This window comes from Pinus tabuliformis, chromosome X, assembly GCF_031772625.1.
Source record: "Pinus tabuliformis cultivar Carrire ecotype Pingquan chromosome X, CPIR1, whole genome shotgun sequence".
Lineage (NCBI taxonomy): Eukaryota > Viridiplantae > Streptophyta > Pinopsida > Pinales > Pinaceae > Pinus > Pinus tabuliformis.
The window spans coordinates 934,766,714-934,784,911 of NC_142308.1; the positions used below are offsets into that span (position 1 = coordinate 934,766,714).

The following is an 18,198-nucleotide window of genomic DNA, read 5'->3' on the forward strand; positions in this document are numbered from 1 at the left end:
TCCTCAACACGAGATCTGTTTCCTCAACATGGGATCTGTTTCCAGCAAATAAAGATCTGCCATGTCATGATTTCTTGGATGGATCCAAGCGGATCCGGATCTTGAGATCCTGGACCCACCTGCGCTGGGTCCGGTAACTTAGGTTTCTTCATAGACTAATCCTCACAAAAAGGCTCTTGGTTGTGTTTTTTTATCCAACCTTGTTTTCTTGTAAAACTTGGTGTAACATCCTATCTTGCAACAATAAAAACACTTTACAGCTTTGAGGTTTTTGAGTAATATAAATCAGTGCTTTTCGTGCCATCTTCATGTGTTCCTTTCCCCTTGAACTGTGCTTTTAAGGCTAACTCTTAATCTCCTTTCACCCTGCTGCTACTGGATTTCTTTTTCCACTTATCTTTATGTAAATGCGTATTACTCAATTGCTTAAATGTCACATGAACATCTTCACAAGTTATAGTCAAGGTTTCAACAAATTTTTATCTGAAGGTAGTATGCTTTTCAGGTTAATTATTTTTTTCCTAGGAAAAAAGTTACATATTTCATTTGAGTTGAAAGAAAATACATTTTGCAGATGCATACAGCATTGGGAGAGAGTCAGTGTTTTTCTCAACTCATTATTAAACAAAAAACAGAAAGTATGACCAGCCCATTATAACCAGAGGATCTGTCATTACATATATTCTGCATAACTGGAAATCAGGTAATAGAGGAAAAAAGCTCCAGCAATGTATTCCCTGCTGACTGTCCTTGTATAAAAGCTGATAATTCCCTTTGTTCCTTAAAATATGACCTATAGCATTGTTAAATTCTGTGTGTGGTATCTGTGCCTATCTATGGTCTCAAGAATAGTACAACCTGTCAAAACTGTCATCTGAAATATGGCTGTCAGTAGTCATTAGGTCGAGCAATATATTCCCTGCTAACTGTCTATATCAATGCTGGCAAATCCCTTTTTTCCATCAAATAAGATGTGCAACATCAGTATATTCTGCCTGTGGTAATTCTGTGCCTATCTACATCCTCAAAAATGGTCATATAACCTGTCAAATTGTCTATTAAAACTGTTATCTGAAGTCTAGCTGTTGGTGGAATTATGAGAAGAAAGTGGAAAAGTGGCATCCTGATATTTTCCATTCTTGATTTCTCTTTATAGTGCTGTACTGGGAATAAGCCGTGGCCCCTCCTTGGATAGAGAATCTGCTTCTCTGTAAACATGTTCAAAGCAAATTTTATTAAACACATGTAAAGATGCTTCAACCTCTTCATATGTTGGACTGAGCACCATCTTTACCGTTTTGCTTTTTCCATTCATCCAATCGATTACGAGCACAAGCCACCAAAAACTTGTAAGGTTGATATTCCTTGTGCGGGTTTTGGAGCAGCTTTAGAGGTGGAAGCTCTTCATGATTGTTTGTTCCTTGGCCTAATGTAGCTTTGAATTTGATGCTATGAGAATTAGTTAGAAAAAGAATGCCTATAGCAGCAATGTTCAGGTGGTTACCTTGACTAGATCTGTGAAAATACCACCAAGACCTAGACTTGTCAATAGGTGCATGGGTAAATTGTCTTTTAGTCTTGATCTCTGTATCAGATTTGAAGCTTGAGAATATGTGCTTTCCTAGGAGGCACTTTGGAAAGGAGGGATAAGCCTATTCTTAAAAATTCATGCATTCCTTGCTAGCCAAACACCCCATTAGACATTTAGGGGAGTCCTTTGAAAGCTTGAGGTTCTGATTTTCGGATCCAATTCTCGAGACAATCAACAACTGTATCTTCTTGACAACGACCCTTTATTCCTGTCAAAGAGTTCATTTTGGACAATACTTGCTTTGTGTAGATGCAATCTATTAGCAGATAGACAATGTTTTCTTGCTTTGCTTGACATGGATTGCATCTGCTTGGTCCCTATCTATTCATTTTCAGAAGTACTTGTACGTAAGAGATTTGTTTTAATTGCCTACCACATGAATGCTCAAGTCTTCAATGGAGATTTGATTCTATGTATTATCTTCGTCTTCCGCCACCATTGATGTTCTATTTGTCTCTCTGGCAAATACATTGCTTTGCATTGTAGCTTTGGGGTTTGAACCATTGTTGCACTAATTGTTATCAGGATAATATTGGCGCGAGGAAAGAATCGTAATAATTGGGAAAAAATTCGGTAATAATCGGGAAAAAATTGTTTGGTACAAAAATATTCATTTTTTTTCAATTTTTTTAATATCTAAACCATCTACATTGACACATAAATATGATAAAAGAACTAATATATAAGATGTTTAATATCATTTCTAGTGCTAAAATCACACATAACAATGAATCATGTCCTGAATAATAAGTCCTGACTCCTGAGTCCCAACTCAACTTCAAAATATCAACAAAAAATATAATAATGTATCTCATATCATGAGTCATAATGTCATATACAATGAAATGAACCAAATAACTAAAGTCTAATACTACTGATTTCCTTTGCCCCTCTAGATGTAGATGTCGGTGGAGTTGGCAGGCCGTAGTAGACTATGGAGTTTGCTGTGCTCTAGAAGCCGAGGAATTAGGAGCTACAGGAAGTAGACCACATCCTCTACTTGTGACAGGGGTAGCTTGGGTCACCTCCTCCTCGAATATATATATATATATACATATACATATATATATATATATATATATATAAATTTTTTTTTTTTTTTTCCATGATTTTTTCGAAAAAATCAGGCAATTTTTTTTTTTTTTTTTTTCTAATCCGAGTACTAAGCGCGATTTTATCTTTTCGTTGAAAATATTGCGATTATACGATAATATCGCGATTTTAACAACACTGGTTTGAACCCCTAGCACCAAGTTTTCATCTTTTGTTTCTTCAATTCAAACATGGCTTTGTTTTAATTTGTCAATGTATGCTTCCCATTGCCTCTTCTTTTTCCCATCTATTCCTGTCTTCTTCATCTTTTTCTTGTCTTCTTGCCATATGGATGAGGTCCCTGAGGAAGCTACTTGGGCTAGGTTATCATTGCTTTGATGAGTTTAAAATCATCACTACTTCTAACCTAGGGATCCATCCGTATCGTAACCTTTATTCCATTTCCAACCCTCCAAAATTCCTAGTTCCTTATAAATGGGAAAGCCTATATGTTAATTTTAGGCAACAATGGTATGCTCTATGGTTATGCTTTACGACAATTTTACTTCAATTTCTTTATTAGCCCAATATCAATATTCAGATTAGCAATCACATCAACATGATAACAAAATGCAGATAGAACATAAACATAAACAGTAGAAGACAAGCCAAGACAAGAGGACACAAGATGTGGCCTTAGCCAGGGACAAACCCCAATGTGGGGAAACCCTTGATCAAATCTTCTTTTAGTCTTCAGTAGTTCAGTAGAGAGATAGTAAAATTTACAAATCTGATAATTTATAATAGTAGCAAAAGAGCCCTAACCAGAAAAGTCAACGCTGGTCAACATGGCAGATTTGACCTTCAACAAATCAGTCAACTTCGGTCAACTTCAGCCTCCAAATAGCAAGATAAAACAACCCTCAAAACAGTCAAATTCAGCCGAGTCAAAGTCTGGTCAAACAGGCCACCTGCGGTCAGCGCTAGCGCAGTGAACGTTGGTCAACACTTGGTCAAACTATCCAGAAATTTGGTCTCCTGAAATTTCGGCCTCTTGAAATTTCGCTCTCCTGAAATTTTGGCTTCCTGAAATTTCAGACGTGTGGAGAGAGAGAGGCTTAGAGATCCGTACCCAATCAATGAGGAGAAAGAGAGAGATGTGTGAAGATGAATGTGTCCAAATGAGGCTAAGTCACCTTCTATTTATATGCAACGTTGATGATGATTAGATGTGACTGTTGGGCTTCTGAGCCTACATAAGTTCACTGGTCGACCTTGACAATTTGACCATAGTCAAAATAAATTCATAACTTCATTTGTACATGTTAGAATCAGATGATCTTTAGATCAATCCTACACCTCTCGGAGAGAGGAATCCATGAAAAATATCAACTGTCATAAATAAGATGATCCATGTGGATTTTGGCCCTAGTTGCCAATTTTAACACTCCCTCTCAACTAGGGAGAACTCCATCTGCTAATCCATCTGCCAATCTGTACTATCTCTGCCATCAATGCACTGCTCTGCTCTGCTGAACTATGAAGAAGAAGAAGTGATCGAGAATGTATCATACCATTCTCTACTAACTCGAAGTCAGTCCCAATCAAAGGAGAGTGTGTCATACCACTCTTACTGACCCGAAGTCAGTTCCAATCAAAAGAGAGTGTCTCATACCACTCTTACTGACCTGAAGTTAGTTCCAATCAAAAGAGAGTGTCTCATACCACTCTTATTGACCCGAAGTCAGTTCCAATCAAAAGAGAGTGTCTCATACCACTCTTACTAACCTGAAGTCAATTCCAATTGATCCTAGATCAATATCGGTCATCCTAGCATAGGGAGTACGATAGTACACGATGCGTCCATCGGTAGTACTATGGTCCCTATCCTCATTTCCCTACTCATTGGCCAGATGAGAGGTACTTCCCATGAGTCCTAGACTGCATGGGTAGGATGTCTCAGCAGGAGAAGGATGAACCACTCATCCTGCCTACATGTTGCCAAGGGATATTGCAGGGGAAGGTTGAACCACTCACCTTGTACACAACAAACCACTAGGGGAAGGCTGAACCACTCACCCTATGGTTGCTTACCGCTTCAAGAAGTACCCCAACCCACTCAGAGTTCCTAGAGCTCAATATCCATCTCATACAGGACACTCATAAGAGGGTCTCTCCACGACTTCAAGTTGTTCTTGGAAGGCCAAGAACTTGACCTTCCCTAGGGGCTTTGTCAGAATAGCGGCGACCTGCTTATTAGTCCCAATGTGAGGGAGCCTTATTGCTCCTCGTTGTACCATATCTCGGATAAAGTGGTACCTGATATCTATATGCTTGGAGTGATCATGAAACATGGAATTTTATGATAATCGGATCCCACTCTGGTTATCGCAGAGGATCACGGTGGTATCCAACACATGTCCAAACAACTCACTGAAGAGCTTCCTCAACCAAACAACTTCACAAGAGGCCATACTAATAGCTATGTATTTGACCTCGACGGTGCTCAAGGCAACTGATTTCTGCTTCCTACTCATCTAGGATATCGAAGCATAACCCAAAGAAAAATAGCATCCAAAAGTGCTCTTGCGATCCACCACACTGCCAGCCCAATCAACATTAGAATAACCATGCAGCCTCACATCTTTGGTAGTGTATCTCAGTCCATGAGTGATTATGCCCCGAAGATATCTCAGAAGATTCTTGGCACCAATCGGAGTAGTCACGAGCTTGTAGTCCACCATCCCAAATCTTTCCAATATCTTCACAACATATTTTCCTTGAGAGAGGAAAATTTCACTTGGATTTTGCGAGACCTCCAACCCTAGGAAATAGTGCATCAGTCCTAGGTCCTTCATCTCAAATTCAGAAGCCAACAACCTCTTATATTTGTGAATGAGAGGGTCCGCACTTGTCAGAAAGAGGTCGTCCACATAAAGTAATAGAATGAGAGGTTTATCATTTTCAACCTTAAAGTAAAGATTTGGATCGCGTTCACTTCTAATGAATCCCAACTTCATCAGATAGTTATTGATCCTCTGATACCAAGCCCAAGGTGCTTGCTTCAATCCATAGAGAGCTTTCTTCAACCTGCATACATGAGATTCCCAATCATGAACCTCAAACCCCTCGGGTTGTTCCACATAGACTTTCTCTTTGATTGAACGATGCAAGAAAATGATCTTGACATCCATTTGATGTAGGTTCCATCCTTGCGAGGCAGCAAGGGCTATAATCGAGCGGATGGTGGTGTATCGGGCAATAGGTGCAAATATATCATCGTAGTTTACACCTTCCTTTTGAGAGAAGCCTCGAGCAACAAAGTGAGCCTTGAACTTTTCTGCACTTCCATCAACTCCATGTTCGACTTTGTAGAGCCACTTAGAGGTGACAACCTATTTGTCCTAGGGTCTAGGGACCACATCCCAAAGATCATTCTTCATAATTGACTCGTATTCTTCATTCATAGCATCCTTCCATACCTGATGCTTCACAGATTCTTCGAAGGATGAAGGCTCATTTTGAATGATAGTTCTCATGGCAGTCAAATATCCTTTATACCTGTTCGGCTTCTTGCTTTCACGGGAAGCCCCCCTTGGTGCAATGTGTCTCTCGGCATCTTCGAGAGTCTCCCTAAGTCGTGAGGGTCTCGTTTTGGAGGAGTGGAGGGCTCATGAGGAGAAGGATATATAGGATCCATAGGTTCATCAACATCAGGCATTGTTTCGTCTTCTTTTGCACCCTGTTTTCCGGTGTTAGTTTATTTGTCCTTCCTTAGGATAGGAAGGTTGCTGATCTTCCTGAGGGCCATATCTTCGTCGAAGGTGACATCATGACTTATCTCAACTTCCTTTTGACTAGCTACATAAATTCTATATCCCTTAGAATTTTCACTATAGCCCACAAAGATTCCTTTCTTCCCAGATGCACCCAATTTGCTTCTTTTCTCTTTCGGCACATGAAAATATATGGGACTTCCAAAAATTCTAAAATGAGAGACATCGGGTTTCTTACCAGTGAACATTTCTTCGAGAGTCTTGGAGTCCAATGCTTGATGAGGGCATCAGTTTTGAACATACACGACGGTATTTGCAGCTTCAGCCCATAGGAACTTCGGAAGGCCTTGATCATGAAGCATGGCACAAACTGCTTCTACAATAGAGCGATTCTTCCTTTCAGCCACACCATTCTGCTCAGGAATGTATGGCGTTGTAGTCTCCCTCTTAATGTCAACTCCTCTGCAATAGTCTTGGAATTCATTGGATTCGTTCTTGGTCCTATTATCAGTCCTCAATATCTTGATTTTCTTCTCGGATTGGTTTTCGAACAAGGCTTTGAAGTGTTGGAACTAGGTGAACACTTCATCCTTATTCTTTAAGAAGTAGATTCAGGACTTGCGAGAATAATCATCTGTAAAGGTGAGATAATACAAGTATCCTCCCAAAGAGTTTATGGGCATCATACCAGATTTGTCGGAGTGGATCAATTGCAATATATTTGTGGTCTTGTTATTACTTGAGGGGAACGATTCCCTTATAAGTTTTCCTTCGGCACATTTCGGACATACACCTTCATGCTCTACTTTGAACTCGGGCATACTTGTCACCATCTCAAATCTCTGGTGCCATAGTTCAAATTGTAGAGATGTGTCGCAAGACATGGCTCCCAATGGACTTCCTCCAACTTGATACAAAGTGTCAACCCTGAACCCAAGAGTAAAAGCATATTTAAAATTTCTTTTCCAAACATGTACCTTTCCATCGATGAATGCCACCTTGAATCCTTTGTCCTCTAGGGCTGAAATGGACACCAGGTTCTTCTTGAGGTCAGGTACATATAGTACTTGTTGCAAATGAATAGTGTTACCTTGATTCAATTGAAGGGTAACATTCCCTACCCCTTCGCAAGATAGGTGGCATCGTCTCCAAGGATGATCTCCAAGTTTGTCTCATTTTCTATCAGATTAGAGAGGGCTTCCTTATATCTGGTGAAGTACCTTGAGGCACCACTATCAATCATCCAATTTCCCAAGTTGTCCGGAGGAGAGGCAGTAGAGGGGGCCGATATAAGATAGTACTCTTTTTGCTTATTGTTAACAACATTTGATTCTTTATACATGGAGTTCCTTGATTTCTTGGAGGGTCGACCATTTCCTTGATGTCCCGCATTCCTTTTTCCTTTGCCATTGGACCTACCATTCCTTTAATCGTTGTTGTTGAAGTTGACCCTGGAATGATTGTGATCATATGTGTCCCTTCTATTTGGACACTCCCTTGCATAGTGGCCAAACTGTTGAAGAATCTAGGGCAACCATAAATTAGAGTGATTCTTCTTAATATGATAACAATTTGTGAAGTTCTTTTACAATTTTATCTTAGCTTGATCTTCATATTATTATTAGTGTGTGTATTTACTTCATCAAACTGCTATCAAAACAAAAGAGACAAAAACACAAAGTATTTGGCTTTCTGCCAGGGCCAAAACCTCTCCCTCTTGGAGAGGAAAACCCGCACAAAATTCTTCTTATAGAGATTCCAATTGATGAATACCAAGACCCTGACCCTTGACACATTCTGCCTCTCCAAGACCAAGACATCAATCCTCTTCTTCGAACACTGCTGAGATCATCATGATTGCTGCACCATTGAAGCCATCACTGCTGCCTCACTGAGATCACTGCTGCATCACTGAGATCTTCGTTACTGCCTCTTCATCATGTCACTGAGATCTCTTGTCTTCATTGAGATCATGACCTTCAAGACTGGGATCATAACTGAGATAGGATCATAAGATCATATTGAAACTGTGATGATCCTTGTTACTCCTTCTCATCATGATGAGACTGATCTCCCTTGTCATTGCTTCTTCATCTTGATGAGGCTATGGTACTGTTCTTTCTTATCACAAAGGGATGTGATATTGCTCATTGCACCGAGATTACTGTGATTAGGACTGCATCTTTGATTTCACCAATACTGTAACCAACTAAATCATTGCACTGAGGTCTGTTGAGGGTATGCGAGGTAATAAGAGCACAGATACACTTATATGTATGCCGAGACTATTAGCAGTGCTGTTGTGATATCACTGAGATATATATATCAAGACAGATCCGTATACTGTGATATCTACCGAGATTACATGAGCTAAGATGGTATGACTCCATTCTTCAGAAATGTCGAGATTGTCATCACAGGAATTATGTTTATGCCGAGAATGTATCTAGTCCAGAACTCATACCAATACTGCGTCCTCATCTGAAGTCCTTTCTGCTTCATGCATCCGAGATCTAGCTTGACTGCACCTTCAATTCACAGGAATGCCGAGAATGGGATTAACCCGGGTTCTTCTGCTCCTTATACCCATCCGAGGTAGCAGTTAAACCCTAGATCTATCCCTCCTTTGATGCGGATCTCTATGCCCATAATCACCCGAAATTTCAGAGATAGATTGCGAGATTTTCTTGTGTATTTTGCGCTGACCCTAGATGGGTATTTATAGTGGTTTGTGCCACATATTTGAGCCGACGTGAGTTCATGAACCGACATGTCATTTTAACCAAGCCGACATGACTGCCATTTATATATTTAATTCGATATTGAAGCCGACTTGATGAGTTTTGAATCGATTTGCTTGCAAACTTCTTGAGCATGCCAATGGAGGATTATTCTTGGTCTTGGAGGGCTGCTTTTACTTAAATACATTTTACATAGGCTCTTAAAGAGCTTCTTTACACATGACATGACTCTTTGACATAATAATAAAATCCTAAAGACATCAAGAAGAAGTCTTTTGACCTATGACACTTCTTGCTCATGAAACCCATGTAGCAAGATATACAAAAATAATTTATTACATCATTTACAAAGATCATGTCATTATGAAGACCGAACCTAGTTACACTTTCTTCAACACAAACAAACAAAGCACCTACCCTTCCTTCCTCCCTTAGATCCAGGCTTTCCATGGAAATGACCTTTAGACCCTGCATTATTTCTCCTTTTGGCATGAGCGGAGAATGCAGTGGGGTTGCTTCTATTAGAAGGCATTTCTTGCTCCACCATTCTTGTTTCTTCTTGAATGCATCTCGACATCAATTCTTCAAACCCTGGAATTCGATCATTATTGAGAATGGTGGTTCTAAATGCATACCACTCAGGTGGAAGTCCTCCAAGGGTGGTGAGAGTAAGTTCCCTGTCAGGAATGACTTCTCCAATCGAGAGTAGATCATTCTTGATCTCAGTAATCCTCAAGAAATAGGATTGAATATCCTTGTCCTTGCCCTTCTTAATATATTTCAACTTATTCTTGAGAAATAGAATTTGATTAGCATTACTAACCCTGAACATGCTGACCAACCTGTTGTAGATCTCCTTGGAGGTCTTCAATTCAGAGATGTAGGCCACTAGATGCTTGTCAATGGAATCCCTGATAATCTTCTTTGCTTTGACTTCAACCCTATTGTACTTGGTCTTTGTAGCAACTGATGCATTTGAAGGAGGTTCAGGGATTTTACTTTGAACATTGTCCATCACTTCTTTTTCTTCCAAGGTCAAATGAAGAGACATCTTCCATCCATGATAGTCAGATTTATCATGGAGCTTGTCTTCAGCCGGGAAGTAGTATGAGGAACCCATTGAACCTTTTATCCTTGTCCAACTGTCTTTGGTGATTGCTCTTTCACTTTTGCTTGGGCTTTGTCTTCACCTCAGCTCTGATACCATGTTAATTTTAGGCAACAATGGTATGTTCTATGCTTTAGAGCAATTTTACTTCAATTTCTTTAGTAGCACAGTATTCATATTCAAATTAGCAATCACATCAACATGATAGTAAAACGCAGATAGAACATAAACATAAACAATAGAAGACAAGCCATGACAAGAGGACACAAGATGTGGCACCAGCCATGGACAAACCCCTATGTGGGGAAACCCTTGATCAAATGTTCTTTTAGTCTTCAATAGTTCAACAAAGAGATAATACTATTTACAAATCTGATAATTTATAACAACAACAAAAGAGCCCTAATTAGAAAAGTCAACGCTGGTCAACAAGGCAGAATTGACGCTCTGCAAATAGGTCAACTTCAGTGAACTTCAGCCTCCAAACAACAAGATAAAACAACCCTCAAAACAGTCAAATTCAGCCCAGTCAAAGTCTGGTCAAACAGCCCACCTGCGGTCAGCCCTAGCTGCAGTCAACGCTGGTCAACACTTGGTCAAACTGTCTAGAAATTCGGTCTCCTGAAATTTTGGTCTCTTGAAATTTTGGACGTGTGGAGAGAGAGAGGCCGAGAAATCCGTATCCAATTAATGAGGAAAGAGAGAGAGATGTGTGAAGATGAATGTGTCCAAATGAGGCTAAGTCACCTTCTATTTATATGCAACCTTGCAGATGAATAGACGTGATTGTTGGGCTTTTGAGCCTACATAAGTTTGCTTGCCGACTTTGACCATAATCAAAATAAATTCATAACTTCATTTGTACATGTCAGAATCGGATGATCTTTAGATCAATTCTATACCTCTCGAAGAGAGGAATCCAAGAAAAATATCAGCTGTCATAAATAAGATGACCCATGTGGAGTTTGGCCCTAGTTTCCAATTTTAACACTATACTATTGCTTTCCATATAATAAAGGCACTGTTGGTTGATTTGTTAGGACTTTTGAGCCATTCTTTTACAATTTTAAGCTCTATATGTTTTTGAGCAAGAATTTGGTTCTAGAGTCCATCCTTTGAAATCAATGTCCACATGCATTTAACTGTTAATGCTTTCCCAAAATGATAGATGTTTTTCAGTCCCCATCCACTTAGTTCTTTTGGCGTTTCTATAGGTTATCACTTTACTAAGGGTATGCCTTCTTTCTTCTTATTCCATTGCCAAAGGAATTTGAAGCTTGTTCTCCTAATTTTCTATAGTATACTTTTTGGGATATAGGACCAAGTGTGCCAATAGACCAAGATGTGCTATCGTTTTGATTTAACAAGAATTAATCTTCAACCACTCGATAATATTTTCCACCTGAGCTAGCAACCATTTCCAATCATTTATGCCATAGTAATTAGGTTTTATGGAAAACCCCAGGGATTTAAATCCTCGTCAAAGTTTAAATGTCTGTACAATTATAAGGAAGAGTTATATGATGCTTCTAGTTTGAGACCCCTTAGCCTCATTTAAGCATATGCAGAATTTTTTCATGTTGATTGTCAATCATATAGCTAGATAATATAGATCTAGGATTTCCTTCAACTTATTAGCATCTCTCCTTACACATCACCAAAAAGCAAAACATCATTAACAAAAGGTAAATAGGTTAGGTTTAAAGCTTCTCCAAGTTTTAAACCTTTCAATATGCTTATTCTTTTTGTGATTATTGCTCTATTGAGACCTTCAACTATGATTGGAAAGAGTAGAGGAGCTAACAAACAACCCTACTTGAGGCCACTTATAGGTTTAATATGAGAGATTGAAGTTTGAACAATTAATTATGATTGCAAAAGATATTAGGATAGACACTTCATAATCTAGTTGACCAAGTGGACACTGAAACCTACATGAATGAGCATTAGTCTTTTAATAGATCTAATTCACACTATCATATGCCTTGGAAAGATTCAACTTCACCACCATTTCTTGTAATTTCTTTGCTGGCCCTATTTCCTCATGAAGTTGTCTCCCTTGGGAGAAAACCAAATAATTTTGTGGACGTGGCTTCAATTAGGAAGCTTTTGACTCTTAGTGCTATGCCTTTATGGATACGATTACATAGTGATATGGGCTTGAAGTCACCAATAGATTCAAGCTTGACTTTATTTGGAGTTATGGCCATAAGAGTTGTGTTGAATGCTTCCAATATCTTACCCGTGGATTTGGATTTTCATCAAATCTTAGGGGTTCTTCTTGGAGGAGGTCATAGAATCCTGTGATGAATTCTATTGTCTAGCCATATGGCATGGGCTTTTGTCCTTTCGAAAAATATGCGGGATTGTTTGTAGTTCTTCCTTCTATATTGGTTGTAGCAACTTCTCATTATCCTCCTCTCTCAAAAAGCTAGGGAAATATGAGGTTATCTTAATTACCTCTGTTATATTCCTTTTATCATCCGCTTTATAGATTCTTTCAAAATGATTCCCTGCTAACATTGCAATAACTTTGAATGATATAGCTATTGATCCATCTTCTCTTTACAACTCCCATATGGTGCGATATCCTTCTTATGGTTATCGAAAGAATGAATTTTTTTTTTTGTTCTTGTCTTCTTGTGCTAACCTTATTGCTCGACTCTTTAGGCGCCACATTGCTTCCTTATCTAACAAAAGTTTCCTCGTTTGTTGTTATAAGGATTTTTGTTTTTCTTTAGTTTCTTCAGCAATGCAACTTGTATAATTTTGCTTGAAAATGTTTGCCACATTAACCTCTATTTTGTTGAAAAATGTGTAACTAGGTTCGGTCTTCATAAATATGAAATGTACTTTTGATTCTTGTAAATTGTAAAATGAAAGAAAATTATTATTATTATTTTTGGAGCATGGGTTTCATGCTCAAGGTCTTTTATTTTATAGGTCAAGCACCCATTGAGTGCTTCTAGGGTTGGTCCTAGGTCAAGAAGTCAAAAGAGTCATTGTCATAAGTTGAAGACCCCATTGGGCACATTGTAACTTGTAAAGAAAATTATTTTTGTCCTTAAAAGTGTCAAAATACCCTTCAAGACCAAGTCGGCCTGACAGCTGGCAAGTCGGCCTAATTTGAGGAGCCACGTCCACCTTGAGAAGCCACGTCTCTAGACCAAAAGATTTTCCTCCTCTGCCAAGTCAGCCTTCCAAGATGATATAGTAGTCTCTTTTATCCAACAACCTATACCCAACAACAATCCATAAATTTGACTTCCCAGTTGCAGAATTTCAACCCCCAATAGCAAAATTTTGACCTTCCAGTTACTGCGAAATTTCGACCCTCTTCCAACAGCTGCATAACTTCACACGTGTGGGAAAGATAGAGAAAATTTCGACTTCTTATGCTTTTGAGAGAGCTTCTTCTCCTTTGCTATCCTTCTTCCTGTTCTTCCTTGAAATTCACACTTTTTCTGGCCCCAGAAGTTGTAGATTGAACTTGTTGTGAGTGAGTGACAAATGAGGTTGAGTTGCTACCTTTATATAGTGATTTTGCTGCCCAGTTTTAGGCCGACTTGTCCAATTTTGAGGCCGACTTGGTGGAGGAGGCCTAGAAGACTAATTTTAATATAAAATAAATTTCTTTCTTGACAAATAATTCCCAAGAAGGGTTCTTTACATTATGACATGGAAAAGGACACTTGACACAAACCCTAGAAGCCTGCAATGGAGGCTTTAACCTAAAAATAATTGACCCAATCATGAAATCCGTGCTTTAATAAGTCAATTTGAATAATAATAAAATTTCATTTTCTTTCTTTTGACAAATACAATATATTGTGATTTAAATACATTTATGAAGACCAAACCTAGTTACATTCCTCAACACTCTCAAGGTTATGTAGACATTCATGAGCAGAACTCGACCCTTCTAAGGCACTTCTCGCACAAGAGAAATCACATCTCTTGCACAATGAGCCTCTCCTTTGGCTCTCTTGTATTAAATATTGATCCTTTTCTCTTGTGGCATTTAGGAAACCTCTAGATCTTAGGGTTTTTGCCTCTAAACCCATTATAATAAAGAATTATTTTCTTTTAAGTCAACCCACTGCTTTGGGTCCAAAACCCCATCTTTGGGTAAATTGCCCAACCAATTCCTTTTGGTGGGTATCCTTCTCGGAAATACCTTCGGAGCTATCCAAAATCTAGCACTCTCTCTTAGTGAGGAAGATATTTCCTTCACGCTTTTAGCTCCATGACTTTCCTTGCATGCCCATGACCGTCGTCGCATGAGTCATGACTTTCCTTCCATAGCCATTCTTGTTCTTGCATGTGCCATATCTTCTTTGCATTAGGCCTAGCTTTGCCTTGCATGGTGCATGACTGTATTCAGGTGCAACATGTCTTTTCTTTGCACCACTATGAATGTTCTTGCATGCGTTGAAAGCTCTTCTATCTTGTTAGAACCTGAAGATTAAAACTTCCATAGGGCAGCTGCCAATCCTTCACAGTCTCCCTCTGAAGCTAGACTCCCTCTGAGCCTACACAACCTCCACTAGATCACTCTGCTTCCTACGCACACTTTGATCCACATGGTCTTTAGAGTAGCTTGCATGCCATGTTGGATTTTTGATAGGCCCTAGATTTGGTCTATGGCTAATCACACTCATAAACACTCTAGGAATGATCAACTTATAAGCACTTTGCACAACTAATATACATAGTATACAAAAGATTAGGGCTTGAGGTCAGATCCATTTGATCCTCAATCTTCCAATCACATCAAGAACAAAATACATGACTTACTTGCTGATGTAACCAACCCTTTCAGTCCTCGTTTCCTTCGATGTACCTGACTTTCCTTTGCTTCCTTTGCACAATGATCTGGCTCCTTTCAGATCTCTGTCTTATACAGTTGCTCACAAAGTGTTTAGTCCTTCAAATATCTTGCATATATCAACTTCAACCATCTCAACTATCGATAGTGAAATTGCCCTTCAATCTAGTGTTATTAGAACCGGACCCGAACTGGTGCCGGCTGGTTCGACTGGTTTGGGGGTGAAATAAGTCCGGTTCAAGGTTCTGCTTGTTCGGTACTAAACCGACCATTTTTCACTAAACTGACCGGTTTTGTACTGACCCAGTGGGTTTCGTGCAGTTTAACCAAAGACATTCAAAATGCTATTTTTTTTAAACATTTTTTTTTTTTGAGTAGGAAGCCTAATATTAAAGCCTATGACCCTAGTATTTCTATGCAATTCATAATAAAGAAAATTGACACTCTTTTATCTTTCATTTTCATCCTTTTACTTGAATTTTTAACATTACCATGAAATGACTCAAGATGTTTGAGATTGGTTTTGACCTCATTGGATTTCATATGGAGAAACTAGAATTTTAGATCTCACTCAAAATCTAGCAGACTTAATAGTTTTTCAGGATTTTGGGATATGTGGGATTGCGACTTTTCCATTGGATTTTTTCATGGATGAGGGTATGGAACTAGTATTTAATCAAGAGCACCAAGCCTTTTATGTACCTTGATGTTAGTGGCATTGGTTGCTGAACTCCTCTATCATGACCCTACTAAAAATGTAGCCATCACTCGAACAAAATCTTGACTTGACATGCTACGTTTTTATCATATTTTAATGATTAGAGGGTTATATCGATGACGAAGATCCCAATATAGGCAATGCTTTTGATGACATGTAGGTATTTGTTGTAGCATGATTTCTTTGGATGCTAGAGGCCATCTAGAGCCTATTTGTTGATGTATTTTTGGTAAAGGGATGGATTGCACTCAATGCTATTTTGGTTATATGCACCCTTACATGCTTTATAAATGAGAACTTTTGCTTATTTGTGTATAAATGGTTTGGATTCATATGTATGCACATGTATACATATGTTTTTCTTTAAAATTTGAATATTTTATGTGTTTTTGGTCAACTGGTTTTTTGGTCCTGCTTTTTTACCGGTTCTGCTCCGGTTCTGACTGGTTCCTATTCCACAAGGTTTTTCGGTTCGATCACTGGTTTGGTTCTGATAACATTGGTCTGGTTCTTATAACATGGCATGTAAAAAGATAAGATAAATGATATATCATTGAAGCAACCTCCACCAATGAAAAAAACATGATCAATAAATGTGATAAGCTGAAATGAGGAAAAGAGCATGATAATGATATTGCTAAGTCATCTTGTAAGAATGCCACTGCCCCCTTGGTTGGCCAAGTGTCGGGTAAACTGTAAGGGTGACACCAAAATAAGATGTGCAATAAGATGGTGCCCCCAGATCTATAACTGTTACATAGAAAGTCCATGAATGTCATTCTACATGGTGTCATGAAATGGTCCTTGGACACCACATGCAATATATTGTGTAACACTAACATTTGCTTTCATATATCTATATGTGTCATTGGTTATAAGTGAATTACTAGGTGTTCATAGTGTTACAAGGCATTGTTCCCTAGCATGGCTCAACAGATGTTGAAATAGCAAGGTAATTAACGTTTCTGACATGAGTCTCGAGCAAGTCTTTTAGTATCTACCTCCAGCCTAGTTTTACAGAAGTGGCCAATCTGTTGGTGGTAACAACATGGCCTTTTCTGATGCTTTGAAATGTTTCATTGTTCGGATAGCATCTTGAATCAACTGCTTTTTCTGGTCGTGTCTGAGAAGATGCTTGGTTTGAACTAGTATTGTTCCCTTTTTCCTGCCCTTCTCCAAAGCTGTGTTTCCACCGATACCTAATATTGTCTTGGTTTTGAGTGGGGCAAAAGCATTAGAATTGGGTTGGTTTCTCTATATTATACATATTCTATGACATAGCCCCAGTTATTGCTTATGGCATACTTATTGCCTTGTTTCCTATTGCATTCTCTGGAATAATTCTGCAATCATATGTTTCATGATGAACAGGTCCACGCAAAATTTGTTACGATTTTTCCTTTGTGGGTGTTCATAGCTCATTTCACTTATTTGAAAACAAAATTATCCTTGGCTGGCTGACTGCTAACTCTCTGGAGCACCTTCTTCGTTTGGTTAGTGAGGTTCATGGAGGGGATATTAAGTGTTGATGTATCTAACTCAACAAGTCTAGTTGATAGGGTATTGTGAATACATGTCTGAGAAGATGCTTGCTTTGAACTAGTATTGTTCCCTTTTTCCTGCCTTTCTCCAAAGCTGTGTTTCCACCGATACCTAATATTGTCTAGTGGGGCAAAAGTATTAGATTGGGTTGGTTTCTCTATATTATACATATTCTATGACATAGTCTCAGTTATTGCTTATGGCATATTTATTGCTTTGTTTCCTTTTGCATTCTCTGGAATAATTCTGCAATCATATGTTTCATGATGAATAGGTCCACACAAAATTTGTTACGATTTTTCCTTTGTGGGTGTTCATAGCTCATTTCAGTTATTTGAAAACAAAATTATCGTTAGCTGACTGCTAACTCTCTGGAGAACCTTCTTCGTTTGGTTAGTGAGGTTCATGGAGGGGATATTGCTTATTAAGTATTGATGTATCTAACTCAACAAGTCTAGTTGATAGGGTATTGTGAATACATGTCTGAGAAGATGCGTGCTTTGAACTAGTATTGTTCCCTTTTCCCTGCCCTTCTCCAAATCTGTGTTTCCACCGATACCTAATATTGTCTTGGTTTTGAGTGGGGCAAAAGCATTAGAATTGGGTTGGTCTCTTTATATTATACATATTCTATGACATAGTCTCAGTTATTGCTTATGGCATATTTATTGCTTTGTTTCCTTTTGCATTCTCTGGAATAATTCTGCAATCATATGTTTCATGATGAATAGGTCCACACAAAATTTGTTATGATTTTTCCTTTGTGGGTGTTCATAGCTCATTTCACTTATTTGAAAACAAAATTATCCTTGGCTGACTGCTAACTCTCTGGAGCACCTTCTTCGTTTGGTTAGTGAGGTTC

At 38.7% G+C, this 18,198-nt stretch overlaps 1 protein-coding gene across 1 annotated transcript in view; it reads left to right on the plus strand.

Moving 5' to 3' along the window:
• Positions 1-18,198, plus strand: part of LOC149142750 (WD-40 repeat-containing protein MSI4-like) — a 219,968-nt gene that overhangs the window by 150,907 nt on the left and 50,863 nt on the right. The window lies entirely within an intron of this gene.